Here is a 17,653-nt window from a genome sequence, read left to right on the forward strand (position 1 = left end):
ACCTGGGGAATGCGGCACCTGTAGCCCATTTCCTGCACACGCCTGTGCACGGTGGCTCTGGATGTTTCTACTCCAGACTCAGTCCACTGCTTCCGCAGGTCCCCCAAGGTCTGGAATCGGCCCTTCTCCACAATCTTCCTCAGGGTCCGGTCACCTCTTCTCGTTGTGCAGCGTTTTCTGCCACACTTTTTCCTTCCCACAGACTTCCCACTAAGGTGCCTTGATACAGCACTCTGGGAACAGCCTATTCGTTCAGAAATGTCTTTCTGTGTCTTACCCTCTTGCTTGAGGGTGTCAATAGTGGCCTTCTGGACAGCAGTCAGGTCGGCAGTCTTACCCATGATTGGGGTTTTGAGTGATGAACCAGGCTGGGAGTTTTAAAGGCCTCAGGAATCTTTTGCAGGTGTTTAGAGTTAACTCGTTGATTCAGATGATTAGGTTCATAGCTCGTTTAGAGACCCTTTTAATGATATGCTAATTTTGTGAGATAGGAATTTTGGGTTTTCATGAGCTGTATGCCAAAATCATCCGTATTAAGACAATAAAAGACCTGAAATATTTCAGTTAGTGTGCAATGAATCTAAAATATATGAATGTTAAATTTTCATCATTACATTATGGAAAATAATTAACTTTATCACAATATGCTAATATTTTGAGAAGGACCTGTACATATTCACACTTTAAAGTCCCGGTTCTGTACGATTTCGTTACACTTCAAGAAAAATAAATAAAATGTTTTTTTTCCCCGTGAGCAAGAACCCTAAGATACTTGTACCTCCACTAGAGACAGGAACTCCCCTCCAACCTGGAAAGGGCAAATTACCCTTTTCCTGGTCAAAGCCATGGTCTTGGACTTGTAGGAGCTGATCCTCATCCCTGCTGCTTTGCACTTGCCTGCAAAAAACCCAGTGCATGCTGTAGGACTTGGCTAGATGGAGCCAGCAGAACCACATCAGTTGCAAAAAGAAGAGATGAAATCCCCCATATGCAAACCAAAACTCCTGCTCCACTTGTACAGTAAACAGATGGCCCCTAATAAAGGACCCAAGTCTGTACTCCACAGGACACCAAGAGGGACACAGTCGAATGCTTTCTCCAGGTTCACAAAGCATGTGGATTAGTTGGGCAAACTCCCATGAACATTCGAGCACACTGTAGAGGGTGTACAGCTGGTTCAATGTTCCACAATCGGTATGAAAATCACACTGCTGCTCCTGAAGCTGAGGTTCAACTATTGGCAGGACTCGCCTCTCCAACACCCTGGCATAAGGCCTTCCCAGGGAGGCTGAGGGGGTGTGATTCCCTTTAAACACACCCTCATATCCCCCTTCGTATGAAGCTGGACCACCAACCCGGTCTACCAGTCCAGAGGAACTGTCCACGACCACGAAGATATAGAAGACATAGTTTATTTTAGGGAGGATCTTCATTTTAATTGCAGACACTCTTCCCATGAGTGAGAAGGGTAGAGTTATGGGATATAATTTGTCAGCTCGTTCACCCTTTTAGAAATATTGATGCCCAGGTACCTGATGTTTCCAATCTAAAGTAAATATTAAGGAATGGTTGGAGACAAACGAATAATGGGGGGGATAAGAGGCCTTTGATTTGTTCCAAATAATAGTGTAATCTGAAATAGTTAAAAATATTACAAAAGGTATGTCCAAATTTATGTAAGGTAGCAAAAAGAAATACAAAATTAACCTGGTCAAAGGCCTTCTCTGTGTCTAATATAAACCAGTTTTATTTTAGATGTTATAATAGTCTAATAGATTGATGAGTCTTCTTGTATTATTTATGGCATCCCGATTTTTAATAAACCCAGCCAGTTCAGGATATGTAATGAGGTGTTATCTTTTCCATCCAACGTCTTGCAGATGATTTTAAGATCTACATTTATAAGTGAAATTGGATGGTAGCTAGATGGAAGTGTTGGATCTTAGCACATTTCATGTTTGGAGAAAGTATCGAGGTTTCCTGAATTTCTATGACCACCCATTGAAAGGTGGAGGCCAGAAGTGACCAGAATTCTTTGTAGAATTCTGCAGGAAGCCATCAGGTCCTGGATCTTTCCCATTAGGCATACTTATAACTGCTTCATGGAGTTCACTTGCTGGTGTAGATAACTACAGAACCCTTTTCTGTTCCTAATTTAATTAAAAAATGTATTTCATTAGGGTCATTAGTTAGTATACTGTAACTGTGAGTTATTGTTGAAATTGCTATCTATTCTTTATTCTTTTTCAATTAATTTGCAAGATGTTTGCTAGATTTATTGCTATGATCAAAGGTCTCCACCCACAATCTCTGTATTTGGAATTATATTCTTGCCTCTATTTTTCTATTAAGTTCTACTTCTTTTATTTCATTTATTTCATTCATTCTTTTTGAGAAAGTTGTTTCTCTTTCTTTAATTTAATTTTCTATTCGAATTCAACTTAACTGCTTTTCCTATTATTCTTATATGATGAATTAGAAATAATCTTTCTGCTGATTATTTTTTGCTGATTAGAAGGAAGTCTATACGGGAGTAAGAGTGGTAGACTAGTGAGAAAAGACATGGGTGTCAGGCATCACACAGAACATCATCTTCCATATACTGCTTTATTGCCTTAACTGGCTATAAGTTAGGAATCACAGATGATCTGCTGAGCCTGTGTATCTCTGTGTTCAGAGTAAGATTCTCAGTTGGATTGAGGTCTGGACTTTAACTTGGCCATTTCAACACATTTAAATGTATCTTCCAAAACCACTTGAGTTTTGCTTTAGTAGTATGCTGCAGGTTACTGTCCTGCTGGTAGGTGAACCTCACTCACAGTCTGAAATCCCAGACAGAGTGACACAGGTTTTCCTCAACAACATCCCTGTATTTAGCACCATCCATCTTTCCCTCAACTCAGACCAGTTTCCCAGTCCCTGCTTCTGAAAAACATCCCCACAGCATGATGCTACCACCACCATGTTTCACTGTAGGGATGGTGTTCTTGAGGTGACGGGATGTGCTGGGTTTGCACCAGACATAAAGTTTTTCTTGGTGGCTGACAGTCAAATTTTTGTCTCATCTAACCAGAGAACCTTCCTTCATACTTCCTTTGCCCAAGCTCAAAACATACCTTCTTATTTTTAACACTAAATATTTGGCTTTTTTCTTTCCGCTCTTCCATAAAGCCCATCTCTATGGTGTGTACGGCTTACTGTGGTACTATGGACAGATACTCCAGTCTCGTCTGTGGAACTTTGTAACTCCTTCAGAGTTACTTTTGGTCTCAGTGCTGCCTCTCTGATTAATGCCGTCCTTGCCCAGTTTGTAAGTTTTGGCAGGAGGCCCTCTCTTGGTGGGTTTGTAGTGGTACCACATGCTTTCCATTTGAAGATGATAAATTTGATGGTGCTCTGGAGGAACATCAAGGATTTAGATTTTTTTAATTTTTGCAACCTGACTTGTGATTCCCAACAACTTTGTCCCTGAATTGTTTGGAAAGCTCCTTGTAACACTGGATTATCGACAATGGCACAGCACACATGCCAGTATTGCCTGTGGCTGGGAGAGGCGCAACACTCACCTTGAATCGAGAGGATCTGTTACAACTTTGGCCCTATCTCCTGCAAGGAAAAACCAGCTGCAATTCCTCCAAAGATTCAACTGAGTAAGAGGGGCAGATGGGGTGGTGTACGCACCCAAATAAGAAAGCGTCCTTTCAGACCACCGCTTTCATCCATCGTACTGGCTAACAGTGTACTACTCCCAAAAAGTAACTGAGTTAGTAACTATTTACTAGGCACAGTAACTATTCAGTTATGTTTTAGAATCTAAAATGATGTTGCAAATTGCTGACCAGAAAAATCAAGCCTTTTCCGCAGCAGGGCACGGGTTGTTGGCTACAAGTAATGTGGAAGGGTGAGACGATGCGAGGTGCTTCATAAGGTTGGAATTGCTGGTCACGGACGTGGATAATGTCTTTGTTCCCCAACATAACTTGCAAATCAAATGCACATTTTGCCTTTAACTTCAGGGAACGTGAAATATTGGCTATACTTCCAACTTTCAAACGCTGTCTTTGAATTTACAAAACTCCCCTCCATCCTGATGTTTCTCTCTTGCTGGTTTATGCTGTGTAGTGAAAACCCGCCTACCTGATGGCTTCTCAGCCAATTGGCGTCAGGTATGCCGGTTTTTGTCTGTGCCCTGTGCTCTTATTAAACCCCACTTATTGAGTTGCAGTAACGCGTCACGTTACATTGTAAACGTGAAAAAAGTAATTAGTTAGATTACTCCGTTACTGGAAAAATAACGCAGTTTCTAACTCCGTTATTTTGTAACGCCAATACTCCCAACACTGCTTGCTAATGTGTGTTCGCTTCGGAATAAGATGTACCAACTTCATGCAAAGTTTTACAGGGAGAGACTCTTCAGGGATGCCTGTATCATCTCCCTAACCGAATCCTGCCTTGACGAATCCATCTTTGACTTTGAAATTAGTCTTGAAAACTTCTTCATTGTCTGGGCTGATAGGACCAGTTACTCGGGGAAAGAGAGGGGCGGGGGACTGTGTGTGTTTATAAATAAGCTAATATGTGTGCTAATATAAAAAACCCAATGTCATTTGTACCCTGGACCTGGAAATGTTAACTATTTCCCTGCATTGAGCCCCAGTGTTTTACATGGGGGATTACAATAACTGTTGACTGGACAACGTGCTGCCGTCCTTCCATCAGTATGTAAATATTTCATCGAGGGAGGGAAAAACCTTGGACTTATGCTATGGGAATATTAAAGACGCTTTCACCGTCCGTGCTCATCCACCTCTGACCACAATGTTTCGGTGCTTTTTCCTCTGTACAAGTAGCAGTTGAAACGTATCAGGCCACAAGTTCACAGTGTCTCTCTGTGGTTGGAGAATGCCATTGCATGGAGCATATTTGATAGCAATTTGGATGAGAAGGTATCAGTTATGACAGATTATTTCAAATTTTGTGTCAGTACTTGTATTCCTATGGTAACTTACAGGACATTTCCAAACTCCAAACATTGGATTACATCTCATATTAGGAAGAAAATGACAGAAAAACAAAATATATTTCAATGTAAGGACTGGGTTTCTCTTAGAACAATTGGCACACAGATTAAAAATTATATTATTAAAGCTAAGCTCAGATATAAAGAAAGCAAAGAACAAGATTTTGCTAAAATGAACATAAAACAAGCATTTCAAAAAATAAAAACACTTACAGGACAGAAAGTTAAACAAAATTGCCCACATATCTTTGCTAACACACATCTTTTACTCCAGATTTCACACCACTGACTTCTCAGTTGCCCGTGATGAGCTCCTTGATGTTCTACCATATGATCCGTCAACATCTCCTCCTTTTACAGAGAAAGATGTTTGATGGGAGTTGAGCAGATGTAAAGTAGGCAAAGCTATGGGACCGGATGGCATTTTTGCCAAGGTGCATAAACTCCGTGCTATGGAACTCTGTCTTTTACTGTTTTCCATCATGCCAGAATCTCACAGTACTGCATGGTGGCCTACACCTTAGAGAACATCAATAATCATCTATTTGCCAAAGAAACTACTGGTCCTTCTCAAAATATTAGCATATTGTGATAAAGTTCATTATTTTCCATAATGTCATGATGAAAATTTAACATTCATATATTTTAGATTCATTGCACACTGACTGAAATATTTCAGGTCTTTTATTGTCTTAATACGGATGATTTTGGCATACAGCTCATGAAAACCCAAAATTCCTATCTCACAAAATTAGCATATCATTAAAAGGGTCTCTAAACGAGCTATGAACCTAATCATCTGAATCAAAGAGTTAACTCTAAACACCTGCAAAAGATTCCTGAGGCCTTTAAAACTCCCAGCCTGGTTTATCACTCAAAACCCCAATCATGGGTAAGACTGCCGACCTGACTGCTGTCCAGAAGGCCACTATTGACACCCTCAAGCAAGAGGGTAAGACACAGAAAGAAATTTCTGAACGAATAGGCTGTTCCCAGAGTGCTGTATCAAGGCACCTCAGTGGGAAGTCTGTGGGAAGGAAAAAGTGTGGCAGAAAACGCTGCACAACGAGAAGAGGTGACCGGACCCTGAGGAAGATTTTGGAGAAGGGCCGATTCCAGACCTTGGGGGACCTGCGGAAGCAGTGGACTGAGTCTGGAGTAGAAACATCCAGAGCCACCGTGCACAGGCGTGTGCAGGAAATGGGCTACAGGTGCCGCATTCCCCAGACCTGGGCTACAGAGAAGCAGCACTGGACTGTTGCTCAGTGGTCCAAAGTACTTTTTTCAGATTAAAGCAAATTCTGCATGTCATTCGGAAATCAAGGTGCCAGAGTCTGGAGGAAGACTGGGGAGAAGGAAATGCCAAAATGCCAGAAGTCCAGTGTCAAGTACCCACAGTCAGTGATGGTCTGGGGTGCCGTGTCAGCTGCTGGTGTTGGTCCACTGTGTTTTATCAAGGGCAGGGTCAATGCAGCTAGCTATCAGGAGATTTTGGAGCACTTCATGCTTCCATCTGCTGAAAAGCTTTAAGGAGATGAAGATTTCATTTTTCAGCATGACCTGGCACCTGCTCACAGTGCCAAAACCACTGGTAAATGGTTTACTGACCATGGTATCACTGTGCTCAATTGGCCTGCCAACTCTCCTGACCTGAACCCCATAGAGAATCTGTGGGATATTGTGAAGAGAACGTTGAGAGACTCAAGACCCAACACTCTGGATGAGCTAAAGGCCGCTATCGAAGCATCCTGGGCCTCCATAAGACCTCAGCAGTGCCACAGGCTGATTGCCTCCATGCCACGCCACATTGAAGCAGTCATTTCTGCCAAAGGATTCCCGACCAAGTATTGAGTGCATAACTGTACATGATTATTTGAAGGTTGACGTTTTTTGTATTAAAAACACTTTTCTTTTATTGGTCGGATGAAATATGCTAATTTTGTGAGATAGGAATTTTGGGTTTTCATGAGCTGTATGCCACAATCATCCGTATTAAGACAATAAAAGACCTGAAATATTTCAGTTAGTGTGCAATGAATCTAAAATATATGAATGTTAAATTTTCATCATGACATTATGGAAAATAATGAACTTTATCACAATATGCTAATATTTTGAGAAGGACCTGTACATCTCTCAGCACCGAATCACTACAGACCTGTTGCACTAATACCAATAGAAAGCAAATGTTACGAAAAATGTATTTTACGTGCCATCTTGCCAACTGTCGATCCATACCAGGATAAAAATCTATTTGCTTACAAGGCCAAGCAAGGTACGGAGGATGCTGTAGTATTTCTCCTCCATTCACTCCTTTAACATCTGGACACCCCTGGCAACTTTGCAGCAGTTCTTTTTGTAGATTTTTTTACAATCCAACGGCACCTGATTATACACAGACTACAGCAGTTAAACATTTCTTCTAACATTATCCACCTGTTTCATAGTTTTCTTAGCAGCAGACCACAGCCAGTGAGGATAAGAACCAATATATCCAACCCCATGATTACCAACACAGGGACTCCTCAAGGTTGTCCTTTCCTTTACACAATGTACACCAATGACTGCATAAGCTCTGGAGACATCATCACTTTTTATAAATACTCAGATGATATGGCAATTCTAGCTCTCCTCAAGAGTCCACAATCTGTCATAGTCTATCAGAGCTCAGTCATGCACTTCACACGCCATTGCTGTTTGTCAAGTTGCCTCATTGATTTTTTTTAGTCGTTTGTTGTTTACTTGTCCTGTGATTGTTAATTGTGCTCGTACTCGTACTCGTCGTCTTCCGCTTATCCGGGACCGGGTCGCGGGGGCAGCAGACTCAGCAGAGACGTCCAGGCGTCCCTCTCTCAAAACACCACCTCCAGCTCCTCTGGGTGGAGCCCAAGGCGTTCCCTGGCCAGCCCAGAGACATAGTCCCTCCAGCGTGTCCTGGGCCGTCCCCTGGGCCTCCTCATCCACCCCCGAAACCTTGCCACTGCGGAGCTTTTTAACCACCTCAGTGACTTCAGCCTGGGTGATGAAAGAGTCCAGCCCTGAGTCCCCAGCCTCTGTTTCCACCACGGAATGCGTGATGGCAGGATTGAGGAGATCCTCGAAGTACTCCTTTCACCGCCCGATAATGTCCTCAGTTGAGGTCAGCAGCCTCCCACCCCCACTATAAGCAGTGTTGGCGAAGCAATGCTTCGCCCTCCTGAGGCGCCGGATGGTTTGCCAGAATCGCTTCGAGGCCAACTGGTAGTCCTTCTCCATGGCCTCACCGAACTCCTCCCAGGCCTGGGTTTTTGCCTCTGCCACAGCCCGGGCCGCAGCATGCTTGGCCTCACGGTACCCGTCAGCTGCCTCAGGAGTCCCACAAGCCAACCACAGCGGATAGGACTCCTTCTTCAGCTTGACAGCATCCCTTACTGCCGGTGTCCACCACCAGGTTCTGGGATTGCCTCCGCGACAGGCACCGCAGACCTTACGTCCGCAGCTACGGGCAGCAGCATCGACAATAGTTGCGGGGAACACGGTCCACTCGGACTCTATGTCTCCAACATCACCCGGGATCTGGTCAAAGCTCTCCTGGAGGTGGGAGTTGAATACATCCCTGGCCGAGGGCTCTGCCAGGCGTTCCCAGCAGACCCTCACTATGCGCTTGGGCCTGCCAAGTCTGTCCGGCTTTCTCCTCCTCCAGCGGATCCAACTCACCACCAGGTGGTGATCAGTGGACAACTCAGCCCCTGTCTTCACCCGAGCGTCCAAAACATGCGGCCGAAGGTCTAATGATACGACAACAAAGTTGATCATCGACCTCCTGCCTAGGGTATCCTGGTGCCAAGTGCACTGATGGACACCCTTATGTTTGAACATGGTGTTCATTATGGACAATCCGTGACTGGCACAGAAGTCCAATAACAAAACACCACTCGGATTCAGATTGGGGAGGCCATTCCTCCCGATCACGCCTCTCCAGGTGTCACTGTCATTTCCCACGTGGGCGTTGAAGTCCCCCAGCAGAATAATGGAGTCCCCAGGAGGGGCACTATCCAGCACCCCCGACAGGGACACCAAGAAGGCCGGGTACTCCACACTACCGTTCGGCCCGTAGGTCGAGACGACAGTCAGAGACCTATCCCCAACCCGAAGGCGCAGGGATACGACCCTCTCATCCACTGGGGTAAACCCCAACACGAGACGGCTGAGCTGGGGGGCAACAAGCAAACCCGCACCAGCCCGCCACCTCTCCTCGTGGGCCACTCCAGAGTAGAAGAGAGTCCAACCCCTCTCAAGGAGATGGGTTCCAGAGCCCATGTTCTAAGTAGAGGCGAGTCCGACTATTTCTAGTCGATATCTCTCGACAAAGAGCGGTTCAAGAATCCCTCATAAGGACGAAAATATCGAGGCACGTGACGTCGCCCTGTACGGCGGTGCCAGCGTCCCACCCTGGAGCATAACATAACAATAATCAAATCAAAATAATGATTTTCTTATTGTAATGATGAGCATGTGAGTGAGGTACGTTCAAACATTTTGATCCTGTGTTGCAATTTAATTTTGCCAAGTTTTAACATCTTGACACACATTTTTTAATCCATTCTACATTGAATGATCAGTTAATTTCTCTCCATTGATTAATAGGAACACATTTGTTGCATTTTTTTGTAACAATCACAGTTCTTAGCAGACAGTGTCACACCTAGTAACGGGGTCAACCACACCTCCTCACTAAAAAGTTTCTGTTACCTCCTTGCTTCCAGCAGCTACCTGAATCACTCTTAAGCTAGGACTCCACGCCATGAATTTTTAGGCTTTTAGGCTAAGTCAGGAGTTCTCAGATAAGACTCCATTTTGTTTTGGCTGATTTACCCAAGAAAACCTCTTTATACAAGAAGCAGTAAAATGCTGACAGGTGTTGAAGTGGGAAAATGACCACCATGGCGGGTAAACATAACAATAATCAAATCAAAATAATGATTTTCTTATTGTAATGATGAGCATGTGAATGAGGTACGTTCAAACATTTTGATCCTGTGTTGTAATTTAATTTTGCCAAGTTTTAACATCTTGACACACATTTTTTAATCCATTCTACATTGAATGATCAGTTAATTTCTCTCCATTGATTAATAGGAACACATTTGTTGCATTGTTTTGTAACAATCACAGTTCTTAGAAGACAGCGTCACACCTAGTAACGGGGTCAACCACACCTCCTCACTAAAAAGTTTCTGTTACCTCCTTGCTTCCAGCAGCTACCTGAATCACTCTTAAGCTAGGACTCCACGCCATGAATTTTTAGGCTAAGTCAGGAGTTCTCAGATAAGACTCCTAGAATGTTGGTGAATGCGGGTCCTGGTGTTCAATGATGGTGAAGGCTGAGTGTGGGGTAGTTAAGGATGGTTCCAATTGGTCATTGACTTGCTGTTGTAAGGCTGGGCAAAGAAAGTTTTCTTTTAAGTTCTCTGCAGAAGAGGGCAGGTCTAAGCAATGAACAGTTCCAGGTTTTGGGGCTCTGTCCACTGCAATATTTTATCCTTGCCATGCTTACCTTTCATTGCCAGACATTAAATTAATCTCCACAGTTTTCCTGTAAATCGTTTTGACTAAATTAGCCATCCTTCCGAACTCTTTCTGCACCTCCCTCACCCTGAGTTCATCCCCCAGGTAAAAGAGCGTTTTTCAAACCAATCAAGCACATTTTCATCATTTCAGTTATGCATGTTTTGTTGTTTAGATGGATTACAATCTGCTTTGTGGGAGTGACAGCATCATCACAGGACAAAATATAACTTCAACAACCACTTGTAAACATGATAAAAAATCTTTACAGCAGTCATCCATGCATTTTCTATACCCTTTTGTCCTTGCAGGGTCGTTGGGTGGCTGGTGCCTAGCTCCAGCGATCATTGGGTGGGAGACTGGGTGCACTCTGTGTTGCCAGTCTACCACAGGGCAACAAGAACTCAGACAGGTGAAAAACATAAGCCACATGAAAATCAGGGAACAGGCACAAAGGCAAACAGGACTGGACCAGGGCAAAAACACAGAGTTGATGACAGGTTGACAACAGGGTGTTAACAGAAGAAAGCAGTAAGGAACAATGAAAACCAGAGAGCCTATATACTGAGGGAAATGGAATGAGAACAAAGAAATGGGAGACAAGCTAATCAGAAGTAATATGGCACAGGTGTGGACCTGGGAGGGAGGGAGACAAAGGGAGTGACTAATTGGACCTGATAGAGCAGGGGAGAAACAGGGATATGACTAACTACAAAAAAGGTAAACAAAGAAACTAAACTAAATGACAAAACTAAGAGAAAACAAGATCTATAAGGACATATAAACTAACACATAACACAAGAATCCAGTAAGTAATAAAACTAAACAGAAAAGCACCTGGCTGAGCAGGAAAGTAAACAAAAATAAACCTAACAGACAGATTCTGACAGAGACATACAACAAGCAAGCACACGTTCATGCTTAAGGTAAAATATAGAGTAACCAGTTGGTCTAACAGTCTTGTTTTTGGACTGTGCAGCATTCATTAAAAAACAAATCCCAATTAATGAGCTCAATGCAGTCTCTCAGTGTCTTTGTTAACAAACTTAGACTAATCTGTAATGGATTCTCCTGATTTTAGCTTAGACCTGTAACTTGGGAGCAGCAGAATGACATTGTGGTCTGAGTATCCCAAAGATTTAGATGTGTATGCACCAGGGATATTGCCATAACACAGATCCAACAAATTGTCCACTCTGGTGGAAGTTGTAGCACACTGCTCCAAAGTGGGAAGATGGGGTGTTAAGTTCCATCTGTTAAAATCCCCCAGCAAATATATGAGCTGTTCTCCTGTAAGACTGAAACATCTGTTATATTTGTCACCCTAGCAGCATTTAGCCTCCGCAGACAGCAGGGATTCAGTAAGACAGAAATGGCTTGGGTGCGGTGCTGGTGGTGTAAGGGTTAAGCGCGCGACCGTAGAGGCTAGAGGCTTAAGTCTTCAATGCGGCCATCCTGGGTTCAAGTGCTGGACATGGCAACCTTTGCCAAATGTCTCCTCATGTCTGCCTACTGTTGAAAAATAAGACTTTTTCAGCACTACAGGCCTTTAGTGCTGAAAAAAAAATAACAGAAAAGGTTTGTTTTTCTTCAGTCCAAATCAAAGCTGATGAGTGGTGAGAGTTCCTTGTCCTTATTTTGTAGAAGCTTTGAAATAGAGTTTGACAGAGTTCTTGCAGGAACTGACAGCCTCTTCTCCTCAATCTGATCCATATCCCTTCTCTTGATCCTCTTTTCTTCGTATTCCTTTCCTCTTCTCTCCATGAATCAGTTCCAGAGGTATGTCGTGGAATTAAAGAGCAATCAGCCTTTGCCCTTCAGAAAGGAGGTTCAGCTCTAGCAGATATTTCTATTTATAGGGTGCTCTGTCCCGCCCCGTCGTTTCTGTCCAATGGGAACAACGATCGTCACCCACGTGGCTTTGTTTACAAGTAATAGTTCACTTGCAAAAAGTACAATGTGAAAACAAACCGCACCAAATGAAAAAAATAAAGTTCGCTTTTGGTCCGGACCAAACAAGCGGACCAAAGGACTTTCCTGGTTTGAATACACCCTTAAAGTTCCAGTAGAGTCTAGTTAAATCCAATCCACTGCCCTACTATGTGATGGTAGCACCGAAAGGTTTTTTTTCTGACATGCTTCCCAGGCAACCAGTTGACATGTAGATAGATTTTAACGGTTGTTACGGATATGTGGTGACCCCTAAGCAGAGTTGGATAGTAACTAGTTACATTTACTTGATTAAATAATTGAAAAAATATATACTTTAGGAGTAATTTTACTGCATTGTACATTTTATTTTTACTTGTGTAAAATCTCTGGCTACTCTACCCATCGTGAGTAACTTCACTCAATGAAGAGCAAACTTATTTTAAACAAAAATGCTCCAGAGAGACACACACCTACAGTTTTTGTTTAAGTGAGATTTATTTTTGTACTCAAGCTTCCTTGGTTTAATGTTATTTTTTATTTGCTGATCCTCCTATGTCATTTGGAAGTCAAGTTAAAATACAGTAAACAGTTTACTGAATCTAGTTACTGGAAGTAACTTACCTTATACTAACCTATATACATAACATACTGTAAGAATTGATGTCTTAAGCTTTAAACAAAAAATATATTAAAAATAATTTTTGAAAAGTGTTTCTTCCACCTGAAATTGTTGTTGTGTAGTCACAGTGTTTTATATTTCATTGTTATCTCATTCTTTGAAACACCAGAATTTGCATATAATTTTATATGTTGTGTAGCTTTACATCATTTTTAAAATATTTAATGATATGAGTAGTACATAGATCAGTTACTTAGTACTTGAGTAGCCTTTTTACCAAATATTTTTTTACTCTTACTTGAGTAATTTCTTGGCTGGCTACTTTTTACTTTTACTTGAGTAAAAATACGATGAAGTAGTACTACTCTTACTTGAGTACAATTTTTGGGTACTCTACCCACCTCAGCCCTAAGATGATCTTTCCGGCAGTTTTTCAACACTTCCACTTTCAGCATTCTGAACAGGTAGACGGGAAAGGAGCTGTCTATCATTTAATAAATGAAGGCTCTTGTTGTAGTTTTCCACACGCTTTCTGCTGCTCTGCTTCTGGAGTTATTTTTCAGGTATTAACTAAGCATCCTGCTCCTGATCACATGTTACCCCACGCAGCAGAAAGAGAGGGACGGAGCAAACTATGGAAGCAAATCGTTACCATATTTCAAATGAAAAAGCATTTTCAGAAATGCTTTTTCATTTTAAAAATGTGGCTGCATCGTTTGACTCATAAATGAAATTAGTAATCAATAATCCTATTTGCATTTTAATTTTCTTCTTCAAGACTGCTCATTCTTTCACTTAATTAAAATGAAAAAGAAAAAGACATTTGAAATTTATTTTTCAAAATGTACCCCAGCAAATAGATACCAAAATTCAATTTGAAATGTAAAATTTGAAAATGAAAAAGCATTTCCAGAAATGCTTTTTCATTTTAAGAATGTGGCTGCATCGTTTGACTCATAAATGAAATTAGTAATCAATAATCCTATTTGCATTTTCTTCTTCACGACTGCACATTTTATGCCATAATCAAAAAGAAAACAAAGAAGACATTGCTTTTTCGTTTTCGTGGTCTGCCCGCAAAGTACTGCCCAGAACTCGAAAACGAAAAAGCATTCCGAGCAGCGGGCGCAGCAGAGTGACGTCAGCAGCCGCTCTTCCTCAGCTCCCTGCTGACCGAGCTACCCAGCTTGTTCGGTAGGGGGCGCTGTGCACGTCTGCATTGCATTACATTGCAAACGTGCCAAGAAATTGATTGAATTGCAGCAGGGTCAAGCTCAATTTGTGGCAGTGGCAGGCAAAACTGGTAGTTCCGGTGGCAGGCTGCGACGGAACTGCCACAGCCTGCCACAGGGTGGCACGGGATTCCGCGAGGATGCCAGAAGGTGCCAGACCAGCCGTAAAAGCTTGCCAATGCGGTTGCCGCTGTTTTTGTGGAAGCTGATGCTGATTATCGGCAAATGGGTTGTCATTGTTGTTATAGCCTGTTACCTTTAAATAATGATTTCATTATTAATTATTATTTAATAAACAGCTTTAGACCCATAACATAAGGTGATTGTATTTACTTGACATGGAAAATAAATAGCACTATGTGTATGTGTGACGTGTTGAAAGGATGACAATGATTTATTGCACAAACAGACGGTTTATTATAGAGCACGAGCAGCTATTCTGAATTGTCACTCACAGAAAATTATAAATAAATGCTTAAAAACACGCTGGATGTCCCAGGCCATAAGGCTGCCACGAGGGTGCCACAGCCTGCCACCGGAACTGCCAGTTCTGCCTGCCACTGCCACAAATTGAGCTCGGCCCTGCTGCAATTCAATAAATTTCTTGGCACGTTTGCAATGTAATGCAATGCAGACGTGCACAGCGCCCCCTACCGAATAAGCTGGGTAGCTCAGTCAGCAGGGAGCTGAGGAAGAGCGGCTGCTGACGTCACTCTGCTGCGCCCGCCGCTCGGAATGCTTTTTCGTTTTCGAGTTCTGGGCAGTACTTTGCGGGCAGACCACGAAAACGAAAAAGCAATGTCTGCTTTGTTTTCTTTTTGATTATGGCATAAAATGTGCAGTTGTGAAGAAGAAAATGCAAATGCAAATAGGATGATTGATTACTAATTTTATTTATGGGTCAAATAATGCAGCCACATTCTTAAAATGAAAAAGCATTTCTGGAAATGCTTTTTCATTTTTAAATTTTTCATTTCAAATTGAATTATGGTATCTATTTGCTGGGGTACATTTTGAAAAATAAATTTCAAATGTCTTTTTCTTTTTCATTTTAATTAAGTGAAAGAATGAGCAGTCCTGAAGAAGAAAATTAAAATGCAAATAGGATTATTGATTACTAATTTCATTTATGAGTCAAACAATGCAGCCACATTCTTAAAATGAAAAAGCATTTCTGAAAATGCTTTTTTATTTGAAATATGGTAACGATTTGCTTCCATAGAAAACAACCCGCCTCCATCTCCTTCTCAGGCGGCCAATGGAGCCGCGGAGCGGGGACGAGCCTTCAGTGGGAGCCTCTCATTTTTCTCTACAGTCATGTGATCGCCATATAGTACAACTCCGTGGGAGCCGAAAGCAGACAGGCGGACTGCTGCGCTGCGCTGCGCTGCGCTGCGCTGCGTGGATAGTGTCAAGGGTAAATCCTGCATAGAGAAACAACTCTTTAACAGATCCAGAGGATGAAACAGACCGACTCCGAACCCCTTATTTTCGGATGCTGACCACGGTAAGACTGGATCCAGCTTTCTGGATTTTTTTCTCGGTTCCAAATGCTGCAGCAGTCAGGATGAAAACATGTTTACGTTTGCGCGCTGCGTGGCGGAGAGAAGGACAGGATAAAATGGACCAAACTACTCAGACATAGATATACATAAACCACATGATACAGCGGAGCTCAGTGGATTCTGAAGGAGTTTTTTCATCCTGTTTGTTATACCTATCTGGATCTTTATACTTTACACATAAGGTTTAAATGAAGTTTTTCAGTAGCTTTATATGTGACTGTTAAACTGAATAATTTCTGTTTTTGCTCTTTACTAATTACAGATTTATTTTTTTTACTCTCGGTAATATTTAGGATTACAGTGAAAAAAACATTTGTACAAAACATGACAGAGAGAGAGAGAGAGAGAGAGCGGTCAGACCGATTCAGGCTCCTACTGTCCTGTAAACAAGCGGAGCAGGTGATCCTTCCCTTCTACACATGCAGAGGAGCACCCAGTTCTGCTCTCTGTTGCCCCCATTCGGTCTGTTTCTTCCTTATTATTGTCAAATGGCTTCCTGTGGTCCGGGTTTACTTTCGGTCACTCATGCAGGGGCCCCTGGAAAGGAACCGCGGAAAGAAGCAGGAGGGAGGGGAGAGAAGAGGACTGAAGCTCCATGTTACAGGAAAACAACCTATTTGTGAGGTCTACTGTAGGACATTGATAGGAATATGTTAAAGAAGAGCCATACTGCCGTGCACTATCAGTGCTGTTCTTCACAGTAGAGACTGGTAACCCAAAGCTGAAAGTGCAATGTAGCGTCTACCTGTACCATCAACATAGTAAACGGAAATCTTATTAAAAAGCTTGAATTTGCCTGGAAAAAATATGATTGTTTATATCTCCCTGAACCAAAAAAGCCCTCTGAACAGGGGTACCTCTGGAAAAATCCACAGATCAGTTCCACATATTTTGCGACTGTCCCCAAGTTTCCCCCTTCAGGATCGAAGTGGTAACTCAAATAAACTTAATATTGGATCTTCATTTATAATTTGATTTCAGTGTAATATACCTAGGTAATCTGGACTTTAAAAAAAAAACATTTACCCAAATACTGTTGGTGTGTAGCAAATAAGAAATAACCAGATATTGGCTCAGTGAAATTAGCCCAATTGTTGAAGACTGGATAGGAATTGTACAGGAAAGTTACGTTATGGAAATACTGACTGTCTCTCAGAGTCACCTAAAAGCTAAATGTGATAAATATTGGTCAAAATGGGATTCCTTTTTGAATCACATAAGACTGTCCTCTCAGTCATAGTAAAGATGACAATGTCTGATTGTTCATCACTAATAATATCATTGGATTTTGAACCTTCTCACAGAAAGGTTAAATGCTGAACTTGTTATGGACCAGCAAGTCATAACACTAACAGGAATATTAATAAACACAAAACACAGGATACATGTATAAGTGAAATGTCCCTTTTTTCCTTCATCTGAGTTTCTAATGAAACCCTGTTTATGTGTTTTATGTAGATGACTGTTTAGTTCAGTATTTCGGTCATGTTCCCCTATGTTACTCTGAAAACAATAAAAGGAAAATAAGAAAATAATACTTGAAAGCTAAATAATTTTTAGTTTGTGAAAACCAGTCTTTCCGCATGGAGTTTGCATGTTCTCCCCGTGCATGCGTGGGTTCTCACCGGGTACTCCGGCTTCCTCCCACAGTCCAAAGACATGCCTGTTAGGTTAATTGGTAGCTCTAAATTGCCCTTAGGTGTATGAATGAGTGTGTGCGTGGTTGTTTGTGTGTTGC

At 42.1% G+C, this 17,653-nt stretch overlaps 1 protein-coding gene across 1 annotated transcript in view; it reads left to right on the forward strand.

Moving 5' to 3' along the window:
• Positions 1-15,646: 15,646 nt before the first annotated feature.
• Positions 15,647-17,653, forward strand: part of LOC124856105 (Krueppel-like factor 15) — a 44,593-nt gene continuing 42,586 nt past the window's right edge. The window contains exon 1 of the mRNA XM_047346309.1: positions 15,647-15,857. The gene's annotated coding sequence lies outside the window, so the exon portion shown is untranslated. The remainder of the gene's footprint in view (positions 15,858-17,653) is intronic.

This window comes from Girardinichthys multiradiatus, chromosome 20, assembly GCF_021462225.1.
Source record: "Girardinichthys multiradiatus isolate DD_20200921_A chromosome 20, DD_fGirMul_XY1, whole genome shotgun sequence".
Lineage (NCBI taxonomy): Eukaryota > Metazoa > Chordata > Actinopteri > Cyprinodontiformes > Goodeidae > Girardinichthys > Girardinichthys multiradiatus.